Here is a 12,032-nt window from a genome sequence, read left to right as displayed (position 1 = left end):
TCCCCACTATCGAGGGCATCTTCAACAGGTGATGCCTCAAGAGGGCAGCATCCATCATGAAGGAACCTCACCATTCAGGACATGTGCTCTTCTCATTGCTGCCTTAGAGCAGGAGGTACAGGAGACTGAATAGATCCACATTCAACGTTTTAGTCAGAGCCTCTGTTGTCAGGTTTCTGAATAGTCCGGAAACACCATAATTTGTTAATTTTTATTATATTTCTTCTGTTTTACACTACTGTTGCCACAAAACAACACCTGATAATATATGTCAGTGATAATAAACCTAATTCAGATTAAGTTTTGAACGACGTTTACTCTTCACCCTAAGAGGAACATGATGTCCCTGACTCTTATTATGGCCCTTCTGAAAGCCTTCCACTTCATAGTCGACTCCAGCTAGATCCTGACTAATGCCCTCCGAGTCAACCCTGCTCCATTTCCAGATTTGAACCCATGGACCTGCACTGTCTTTATCGATTTCTATTTAAAAACAAAATTGGCACTGAATTGGCAATCAGTTTATTATTGTCTCATACCAAACCATAGGTAAAAACTTGTATTACATACTGTTTCTACAGAACAAATCATTACACGATGCACTGAGGTAGAACAAGGTAAAGCAATAACAGAATGCAGAATAAGCAAGCAGGATGGACGAAGGAGAATTGGTTGATGTGAACTTGGATTTTCAGAAGGCCTTTAACAAGGTACCACACATGAGGCTGCTTCACAAGCTATGAGCCCCTGGTTTTACAGGAATGACTGTAGCATGGATGAAGCAATGGTTGACCCGGGGCCTGAAAATAGACCAGGTCGGGTTCCAAGACTATGCAGCCCAGATAACTGAGGTGCTGATGATATATTCAACATTCTTCCTGAAATGCTCATTGTCCCTTCGGTTTTCAAAACAGCAACCTTCAGGTAACCTGTCTAAATGATTATTGTCTGTACCTTTAACATCAACCATTATGAAACGTTTTGAGTAGCTTGTTATGGAACGCATTAAAGCCTTAATCCCAGCCACATTTGACCCTTCCCTGTTTGCATATCGCTTGAATTGATCCATTGATGATCAGTGACCTCTGCCCTCCACTCTGTGCTGCCCCAGTTGGAAGATGGGGTCTCATATGTCAGGTTGCTATTATAAAATTCAGTTCGGCATTTAACACCATCAAACCCCAGGAAATAGTGGGGAAACTATTTTCATGGGGTCTTAACACCTTCCTCTATATCTGGATCCTGGACTTCATAACAGAAAAGCCACAGTCACTCCGTGTAGGCCGTAATGACTCTAGTCCCATTTACTCTGAGCACGGGTACTCTCCAGGGCTGTGTGCCCAGTCCACTGGAATTCAAACTCCTGACACGTGACTCAAACCGTGTCAACTAGTTTGCAGATGACACAACATTGGTTGTCCTCATTGACAGCGATGATGAGTTGGAGTACAGAGAGGCTTCTGAACTCCCTGTCGTATCGCATTCAAAGTGTCACCGGCAAATCTGTCTGCGCTTTAAAATATTTAATTTTTAAGATTTACTTTGTTCATTCATGCTCAATTCATCTATAAATTTTATCTTTTACCTAAGTCTACATATATGTTATGTGTACTACTGTGCTTTACACCTTGGTCCAGAGAAACGTTGTATCTTTTGATGGTATATATGTATATAATTAAATGACAATAAACTTGACTTGATAGGAGAGGGGAGAGGTGAGAATGTCCGGGGTGTGTGGGGTTTTTGACAATGCTGGCTGCTTTACTCAGGCAGCAGAAAGTGTAGGCAGAGGCCATGGAGGGGAGGCTTGTTTCTGTCATGTGAAGTTTCTTGTGGTTACGGACAGAGCAGTTATCAAGCTGTGATGCTTCCGGTGAAGGTGCTTTCCATGATTTGAATAGAGAAGGAAGTTCACTTTATCTCTACCACGCACACCGACTTTTTCCCAAAGTCTGACAACCAGACCAAACACCAGACCAGGGATTCCCAGCCTGGGGTCTGTGGACACTTGGTTAATGGTAGGGGTCCACGGCATAAAAAAGGTTTGGAACTCCTATATTACACTTTCAGAATGTTTCATTGTGACCATAAGTCCATAAGACAGAGAAGCAGGAATAGACCATTCAGCCCATTGAGTCTGCTCGGCCATTCCATCGTGACTGATTTATTATCTCTCTCAACTCCATTCTCCTGTCTTCTTCCCATTACAATTGACACCCTGACTAATCAAGAACTCATTAACCTCTGCTTTAAATTTATCCTATGACTTGCACCCCACAGCCGCCTGGGGCAATGAATCACACAGATTCACCACCCTCTGGTTAGAGTGATCTCTTGTTTCTGCCTGTATTGAAAATATTTATCTGACCACTTCTTCACCCTGCCTTGGCACCTGTGATGAACTGCGCACACTTTCCCCATGTCTTTCCCCTTTAAAGCACTGCTTGCAGAATTGCATCCTCTTTTCTTTCTTCCTCCCTGCATTTAACACTTCTTCTTTCTCAGTGAAAACATACGTTTGACCCTTCTCTGCTACCTCCCCATCCTATATTTATCTCCTTGAATTCTCCCATCATCCACCTCTCGATCCACCCCTTCTCCAAGTCCGCTTCATCTGTCAGCTTGTAAACTCTGACCAGTGCCCGTTCCAGTCATTAACATTTATTAATAAATGGAATGCACTTGAAAAGTGCAAAGCTAAAATAAATTTATTATCAAAGTATATATGTATCACCATATACAACCCAGAGATTGAATTTCACAATTAATCCAAGAAGCACAATAGAATCAACGAAAGACCGCACCCAAAAGTACGGACAATCAACTATTGGGAGTATAAAAGTTGTAACTTGCTATTTGCTAGAGAATGCAATCCTAAGAATGTAGAAGACAATGTTGTGTTAATAAGAGGAAGCAAAGAGATGTCAATTATGTAATCTGAGTTTGCTATTTGCTATGCATGTACCCAATTTAGTAGGAGAATTAAATTTTAAGAATGTAGAAGACAATGGTGTGTTAATGAAAGGTAGCTAAAAGATGTAGATTTGAACATGATTAAGTCACAAAATCCGAAGAATGTAGAAGACAATGGTGGGTTAATGAGAGGTAGCTAAGAGATGTAGATTAGAACATGATTAAGTCAATGGGTAGGAACAATAGTGGCGGATGTACGTGTGGTACGCAGCTATAGACCGATTGCATATGCTAATGCAACTAAACCAGGAGATTGCTGTAAAACATGCTATGTCCAAGGATCGGTGGGCAATCAGCGACTAGCTCAATGACTGTCTCAGCTTTGATTTGCAAATTAAAGTTTAACCCTTCTTGAAGAATCATCTGCGTTTCCTAGTCATTTGTGGGGCACGAGAAACCACGACACAACTAGTGTGCAAAGAGAACAAACTGTGCAATTACAAAAGAGAAAAAAAATATCGAGAACATGAGATGAAAAGTCCTTGAAAGTGAGTCTATAGGTTGTGGGAACAGTTCAGTGATCTGATCCACTCTGTACTTCCATGCATTCTGAAAGATTTAATTCTTTCCTGTTGCTCAACAAACTCTCAGTCCAGCCTGTTTACAATTCCGTATCTCCTTGGGACATTAGAGACATTTGGCCCATCGAGTCTACATCTGACAGTTTATGGGGTAATCCCAACACCCACTCCTAAATTCCCGTCAGTTCCTCTCAGACTGTACTGAATAACTGTACAGTCGGAATTGTTTAAAATGGCCAATTAACCTATCTGGGCTGCACCTTCAATCCTGACGTGGTCTCACATCACTTGCCTTTTCGAAACTACCAGCTAGATTCCCCTCATCATCCCTATTTATCAATCAAGAGACTGAAATTTGGATGAGACAACAGGTCCAGAGCAGGTCGGGTTACAGAGACAGGGAGGGGTGTGTGGTCCAGAGTGGGGTTACAGAGAGAGGGAGGGCTCTGCCTGAGAGTCCTATCCCACAGCGCAGCAGTCCCTAGGCCAGGGGTCGGCAACGTTTACCACTGAAAGAGCCATATGGACCCATTTCCCACAGAAAAGAAAACAGTGGGAGCCACAAAACCCGTTTGACATTTAAAATGAAATAACACTGCATACAACGTTTTTTTTTGCCTTTATGCTATGCATAAACAAACTATAATGTGTTGCATTTATGAAATTGATGAACTCCTGCAGAGAAAACGAAATTACATTTCTGCATGCAACAAAAACATTTTGAACTCCGAATAAAAGACGTTGGGTTGAAGGTTACTCCATAATTAGCCTACCTTGGATCGAAGAATTAAAGAAAGCACGCACTGGCGGGTGTCAGGCATTGGCAGTGGTGATGTATATTAATAGCGATAAAAAAAACACGTTGTACGTTGTAGCAGTGTGCTACACGCAGCGCTAAAATAACAACTCTGCAGTCAAAGATAACTTTATTCGAACTAAACAGCCTTGCTTTAAAGCCTCCCTCAACCCCCCCCCCCCCCCGTGGGCGTGGATGCTCCAAAAGACACGTACTCACAAACCCTCATAGGCTATCTCCCTTAGCCGGAACGGTGGCTAATTGTCAACGGGTTCCAATGTGCCAGGAAATGGGGTCGCCTCAACGTTTTATTTAGATTGTACAAGATCACCATAATCTTCAAATTTCGAATTACATTTCAAAAACTAACAAACCACAAGGAGCCGCAGCACAGAGATGAAAGAGCTGCATGCGGCTCCGGAGCCGGGGGTTGCCGACCCCTGCCCTAGGCTAAGCAAAAATAATGTCACTGTTGGATTGAATGGGTTAATCATTTGTGAGTACTTCCTCATTTTGTTTCCCTTTCTTGATTTAAGTATTCACTTCAACAATTTTATCCACACAGTGCAGCTGCTGCAGGAGGGGGCAGTGACTCCTGAAGTGTCTGTCTGATTAACTCTGGAGACGAGCAGTGGACTGATCCTGGGTATGTAATTCCATGCTTGTAGCCAACTCTGGCAAGAACTGGTGATGTGAGACATTGTACAGAGTCTGATCATTGATGCAATTTTTGGGGTTCTACGTCCTGTTTATTGGTGGACTTGGTTGTGGTTCTCAATTCAAAACTCAATTCCCAGCCCTCCACACTCCTGCTGTATCAAAAATGCATTCCAGTGATCAACACTCTCTGTCCCTCTGCTAGCATTCCATTCTAATCAGATCACTAACTGTTTTCCTTCACTCTAGAGAGTGGGTGGGTGGGAGGAAGAGAGGGAGGGAGAGAACAGGCTGTGGTTCCGCTCCAACACTAAGATCAGCTTGTTTGTGGATGAAAAGTATTAGTTTGATTTATGTACAGCTACTACTGTAGACATCTGTTTTTCTTATGTACGGTGTGATAACTGTAACTGCACGCAGTTCCTGAGTGCAGTCTGACCAGTGGCTTGTAACATTGCAATATATCATCCCAACTCTGATACTGTGCACACTGACCCATGAAGGGAAGTATACTGTCTGCTCTTTCACCGTCCCATCCACCTGTGTTACTACTGTCAGACAACAATGGTCTCAGAGTCTCTGCTTATAAACACAAGCCATTCTGCAGATGCGGGAAAGTTTGAGCGACACATAGAAAATGCGGAAGGAACTCAATGAGTCAGATAATTTATGTGATCTTCTGAGTTCTCCAGTATTCTTGTAAGTTTTCTGCTTGTCACCTTTCCTTGCGACCTGACCATTCAGTGTTGCCATTGACTTTCCAAAATGCATCACCTCACACTTGTTTGGGTTAAATTCCATCTGCCATTGCATCACCGTACTTTTCACCTGCACTTTGCCCTGAGGCAACGTTTAACACGCTGCCGTGCTAACAACAATTTCATCATTTTACATGCCGTTTGCATATTTACTGACCTCCACCCATCTGGAGCAACAAACAACCCACAGGAGGAACTCAGTGGGTCAGCAGGTCTGTGGTAGGAAAGGAATCGTAGATGTTTTGGGTTGAGACCCTGAATCCGGACTGAGATTGGAGGGGGTGGGGGGTGGTAATAAAAATTACCAGTACACACATAATACTAGAGGAACACAGCAGGTTAGTCAGCATCTATAGAGAGGAAAAAAGAGAGTGTTTGGGCTGAGACACTTCATCAGGATTGGTAAATAAGGGGGCAGGAGCCGGAATAAGGAGGAGGGAGGAAGGGTAGATACTACACGTGCCCTACTCCCACCTGCCCCTTGAACTCCTTCCTCACCATCATTCAATGCTCCAAACAATCCTTCCATGTGTGACAATACTTCACCTGCAGGTCTGTCAGAGTCATCGACTGTATTCGATGCTCTCAGTCTGGATGGCTCTACATCAGTAAGACCTGACACAGATTGAGGGACTGATCTGTTGAACATATTCGCTCCATCCACTGCAAAAGGCAGATCTTCCATTGGAGACTCAGTTCAATACCCATTCCCATTCTGACATGTCTGTCCATGGCCACCTCTACTGTCACAATGAGGCCAAACTCAGGTTGACAGAGCCACACCTCATATCCATCTGGGTAACCTCCCACCTGATGGCAAGAATATCGATTTCTCTAAAGTCCAGTAATTTCTCTCCATCCCCCTTCTCTCTCTATCTATTCCCAATTCTGGGTTCTCTCTCAGCTCTTCTCGTGCCCATCACCTGCCTCTGATGTCCTTTCTTCTTCCCTTCTGTTTAGAATGACCAATCAGTGTGTCTTTGGATGTAGGAGGAAGCCACACAGAATGTACAAACTTCTCACAGAGAGCAGTGGGAATGGAACCCTGGTCACTGGTACTGTAAAATGTTGTGCTAACCACTATGCCACCATACCTCAGTGGACTGTGTCACACATCAGACAAACCACCAGTGTCAGTGCTCAAAGAGTGTCACACTGTCGAGCGATAGTTGAGTCAAACAGCACAGGAACAGGCCCTTCAGCCCATCCAATGCATGCCAACTAAGCCAGCATTTCCCCATAACTTTTAAAACTTTCTGATCAATGTGCGTTATCTGTCTGACTGCATTTTAAATGCAATTGTACTGCCTCATGAACTTTCTATGTCAGCCTGTTCCAGGTACAGGGCACCCACTGAGCAAAAAACTTGGCTCTTCAGGTTCTATGTAATCTCTCCCACTTTAGCTGAAACAGGGGCCTTCTTCAAGTCAAGTCAAGTCAACTTTTATTGTCATTTCGACCATAACTACTGGTACAGTGCATAGTAAAAATGAGACAACGTTTTTCAGGACAATGGTGTTACATGACACAGTACAAAAACTAGACTGAACTACGTAATAAAAAAAAACACAGAGAAAGCTACACTAGACTACAGACCTACACTGGACTGCATAAAGTGCACAGAAACAGTACAGGCATTACAATAAATAATAAACAGGACAGTAGAGCAAGGTGCCAGTCCAGGCTTCGGGTATTGAGGAGTCTGACTGCTTGGGGAAGAAACTGTTACATAGTCTGGTCGTAAGAGCCCAACTGCTTCGGAGCATTTTCCCAGATGGCAGGAGGGAGAAAAGATTGTATTGGGGGGCATGGGGCCCTTCATAATGCTGTTTCCCTTGCGGATGCAGCGTGTAGTGTAAATGTCCGTGATGGCGGGAAGAGATCTTCTCAGCTGACATCACTATCCGCTGCAGTGTCTTGCGATCTGAATTTAATGCGTACTTTAGATCTGTCTTCACCAGGGAGGACACAAGCAATCTCCCAGATGTATGGATGGGCCAGGGTCATAAGATATCAGAGGAATTGAGACAGATTGACATTAGGAAAGAAACTGTGATGAGTAGACTGGTAGGACTGAAGGCTAATAAATCCCCAGGTCCAGATGGTCTGCATCCGAGGGTTCTAAAAGAGGTGGCTCAGGAAATTGCGGATGCATTGGTAATCATTTTCCAATGTTCCTTAGATTCAGGATCAGTTCCTGAAGGTTGGAGAGTGGCTAATGTTATCCCACTTTTCAAGAAGGGAGGGAAGGAGAAAACGGAGAACTATCGCCCTGTTAGCCTAACGTCAGTCATGGGGAAGATGCTTGAGTCCATTATTAAGGACGAAATAGTGGAACATCTAGATGGCAGAAATAGGATTAGGCCAAGCCAGCATGGATTTACCAAGGGCAAATCATGCTTGACTAATCTGTTGGAGTTTTTTGAGGGTGTAACAAGGATGTTAGACGAGGGTAAGCCAGTGGATGTTGTATACCTAGATTTTCAGAAGGCATTCGATAAGGTGCCACATAGTAGATTGGTGAGTAAAATCAGAGCTCATGGCATTGGGGGCAGGGTTTCAACATGGTTAGAAAACTGGTTGGCAGATAGAAAGCAAAGGGTAGCAGTGAATGGGTGTTTCTCGGACTGGCTGGAGGTGACTAGTGGGGTACCACAGGGCTCTGTATTGGGACCACAGCTCTTTACGATTTATGTCACTGATTTAGATGAGGGCATTGAAAACTATATCAGCAAGTTTGCTGACGATACTAAACTGGGTGGCAGTGTGACATGCGAAGAGGACGTTAGGAGAATACAGGGAGACTTGGATAGGCTGGGTGAGTGGGCAGATACTTGGCAGATGTCATTCAATGTGAATAAATGTGAAGTTATCCACTTTGGAAGCAGGAACAAGAGGGCAGAGTATTGTCTGAACGGTGTAGAGTTAGGTAAGGGAGAAATGCAAAGAGACCTAGGAGTCCTAGTTCACCAGTCAATGACGGTGAATGAGCAAGTGCAACAGGCAGTGAAGAGGGCAAATGGAATGTTGGCCTTTGTTACAAGGGGAATTGAATACAAGAGCAAGGAGGTCCTTTTGCATTTGTACAGGGCCCTGGTGAGACCACACCTGGAATATTGTGTCCAGTTTTGGTCTCCAGGTTTAAGGAAGGACATTCTGGCAGTTGAGGAAGTGCAGCGTAGATTCACTAGGTTGATTCCTGGGATGGCAGGGCTGTCTTACGCAGAGAGATTGGAGAGATTGGGCTTGTACACGCTGGAATTGAGGAGATTGAGAGGGGATCTGATTGAAACGTTTAAGATAATTAAAGGATTTCATAGGATTGAGGCAGGAAATATGTTCCAGATGTTGGGAGAGTCCAGTACCAGAGGGCATGGATTGAGAATAAGAGGTCAGTTATTTAAAACAGAGTTGAGGAAGAGCTTCTTCTCCCAGAGAGTTGTGCAGGTGTGGAATGCACTACCTCGGAAGATGGTGGAGGCCAATTCTCTGGATGCTTTCAAGAAGGAGCTAGATAGATATCTGATGGATAGGGGAATCAAGGGATATGGGGACAAGGCAGGGTATTGATAGTGAATGATCTCAGAATGGCGGTGCAGACTCGAGGGGCCGAATGGTCTACTACTGCACCTTTTGTCTATTGTCTATTGTCTATTGAGATGGTGCAATTTCCGAGCCAGGCAGTTATACAGTTGCTCAGGATGCTCTCAATACAACCCCTGTAGAATGTGATGAGGATGGGTGGTGGGAGATGGACTTTCCACAGCCTTCACAAAAAGTAGAGACGCTGTTACGTATTCAGGCAACAATAAATATATGAGTTCGACAAGGGTTTCTTATAACAAACAACACGTTTATTAAACACAGAAAACAAACCCCCCAAAGGTAAACAAACACTACCATAACCGGAAACAGATGCTGAGCGGCTGTTCAAACAGTTCGTAAAGTGATATTCCAAAACAGTTCTTAAAGTGATATTGCCAAAAGTTCGATATGCTCACAGTCCATTTAAAAGGAGAGACTTTACAGGACGATTTAAGTTCTCTTTCACGTCGCTTGCTTCGATCCCCGACGTCGAAATTCCCACGAAGAATTTACGAAACAGAACGGCTTAAAGGCACTGACCTTTCCTTCCTCACTACCTTCAATCCTTTCTGGTAAACCCAGGGATTATCACGAAGATAGTCAATGAAATCCTTCCAAATAAGGATCAAACAAAGGTCGCCCCCGTTTCACCGTAGAAAGCGATTCTCCTCGATCTTTAACTTCCAACCTTGAATCTTCACTCTCCTTTAATTCTCAAACTAACAGAATCATAAAGAACCTGCTGGCAATGACCTTTTAAACTTTAGGCATTAAATAAAAACTTCATCCTTCAACTAAACTGCGTCATCACTTCAAACACGCAGTGGCATGAAGTCAACTTGGCAAATCCAGCCCCGAACTGCCCCTCCTCACAGGGTGGGGTCTACCTTTTATAACCTGTAAAAAAAACCCATCACATGATCTCTACTGGCGGGAAAATGACGTCATTCCACCATCACAAGACCATCACCTCAAGTCCAGTACAGCTTCAACCCCAGTCACATGACAAGGGCACCACTGTCATGTGTCACGAGTATGTAACAACGCTGCTGGGCTTTCTTTGCTATAGAGCTGGTGTTGAGGGACCAGGTGAGATTCTCCGTCAGGTGAACACCAAGAAATTTGGTGCTCTTTACGATCTCTACCGAGGAGCCGTCGATGTTCAGCGGGGAGAGGTCGCTCCATGCCCTCCTGAAGTCAATAACCATCTCTTTTGTTTTGTTCACATTAGGAGACAGGTTGTTGGCTCTGCACCAGTCCGTTAGCCGCTGCACCTCCTCTCTGTAAGCTGACTCGTCGTTCTTGCTGATGAGACCCACCACAGTCGTGTCATCGGTGAACTTGATGATGTGGTTCGAGCTGTGTGTTGCAGCACAGTCGTGGGTCAGCAGAGTGAACAGCAGTGGACTGAGCACGCAATCCTGGGGAGCCCCCGTGCTCAGTGTGATGGTGTTGGAGATGCTGCACCCAATCCGGAGTGACTGAGGTCTCCCAGTCAGGAAGTCTAGGATCCATTTGCAGAGGGAGGTGTTCAGACCCAATAGGCTCAGCTTTCCAATCAGTTTCTCAGGGACGATTGTGTTGAATGCTGAACTAAAGTCTGTGAACAACATCGAACGTATGTATCTTTTTTTGTCCAGGTGTGTTAGGGCCAGGTGGCGGGTGGTGGCAATGGCGTCATCTGTTGAGCGGTTAGGGGGTTCATCAAACTTCAGGGGGTCCAGTGAGGGGGGCAGCAAGGTCTTGATATGCCTCATGACGAGCCTCTCAAAACACTTCATGATGATGGATGTAAGTGCAACAGGACGGTAGTCATTTAAGCAGGACACTGAAGACTTCTTCGGCACGGGGACGATGCTGGCGGCCTTGAAGCACGTTGGAATGGTGGCGCTGCTCAGGGAGATGTTGAAGATGTCAGTGAGAACATCTGCTAGCTGGTCTGTACATCCTCTGAGCACTCTACCAGGGATGTTGTCTGGTCCAGCAGCCTTCTGTGGGTTAACCCTGCGCAGGGTTCTTCTCACGTCGGCCACGGAGAGACACAGCACCTGTTCATTCGCAGGAGGGGTGGACTTCCTCGCCGCCACGTCATTTTCCATCTCAAACCGGGCGTAGAAGTTATTCAGCGTATTTGGGAGGGAGGCATCACCTGCACAGTCAGGAGATGTTGTCTTGTAATTGGAGATGTCCTGGATGCCCTTCCACATGCGCCGCGTTTCGCCGCTGTCCTGGAAGTAACTGCAGATTATCTGCGCATGTGCACGATTTGCCCCTCTGATGGCTCGGGACAGTTTGGCCCTTGCTGTTGTTAAAGCTGTCTTGTTGCCTGCTCTGAAGGCGGAGTCGCGGGACCTCAGCAGCGCACGCACCTCCGCGGTCATCCATGGCTTCTGGTTGGCACGTATATTGATGGTCTTGGACAGCGTAACATCATCAATGCACTTGTATCTGGTGTCTGATGCTGTGTACTCCTCTAAATTAGTAGAGTCGCCATCGGTTGCAGCCTCCCTGAACATGTGCCAGACGGTGTTTTCAAAGCAGTTTTGAAGAGCAGACATGGCTCTTGCTAGCCAGGTTTTCACCTGCTTCTGAACTGGTCTGGAGCGCCTGGCGAGTGGTCTGTACACTGGGATTAGCATAACAGAGATGTGATCTGAGTATCCGAGGTGGGGGCGGTGCTCTGCCCGGTATGTGTCGGGGATGTTTGTGTAAACCAGGTCCAATGCGTTCAAACTCCTCGTT

The 12,032-nt window shown here is 45.1% G+C and overlaps 2 protein-coding genes across 4 annotated transcripts in view; both read left to right on the top strand.

Annotated features, from left to right (window-relative positions):
- The window catches only part of LOC132399117 (sialic acid-binding Ig-like lectin 10), a 740,957-nt gene that overhangs the window by 561,468 nt on the left and 167,457 nt on the right, over positions 1 to 12,032 (top strand). The window lies entirely within an intron of this gene.
- LOC132393411 (sialic acid-binding Ig-like lectin 7) overlaps positions 4,823 to 12,032 on the top strand; it is a 33,515-nt gene continuing 26,305 nt past the window's right edge. For all 3 annotated transcript variants that reach the window (XM_059968609.1, XM_059968598.1, XM_059968617.1), the window contains exon 1: positions 4,823 to 4,936. The gene's annotated coding sequence lies outside the window, so the exon portion shown is untranslated. The remainder of the gene's footprint in view (positions 4,937 to 12,032) is intronic.

Source organism: Hypanus sabinus, chromosome 1 (genome assembly GCF_030144855.1).
Source record: "Hypanus sabinus isolate sHypSab1 chromosome 1, sHypSab1.hap1, whole genome shotgun sequence".
In the NCBI taxonomy this organism is placed as follows: Eukaryota; Metazoa; Chordata; class Chondrichthyes; order Myliobatiformes; family Dasyatidae; genus Hypanus; species Hypanus sabinus.
This window is presented reverse-complemented; position numbering and strand designations above follow the sequence as displayed.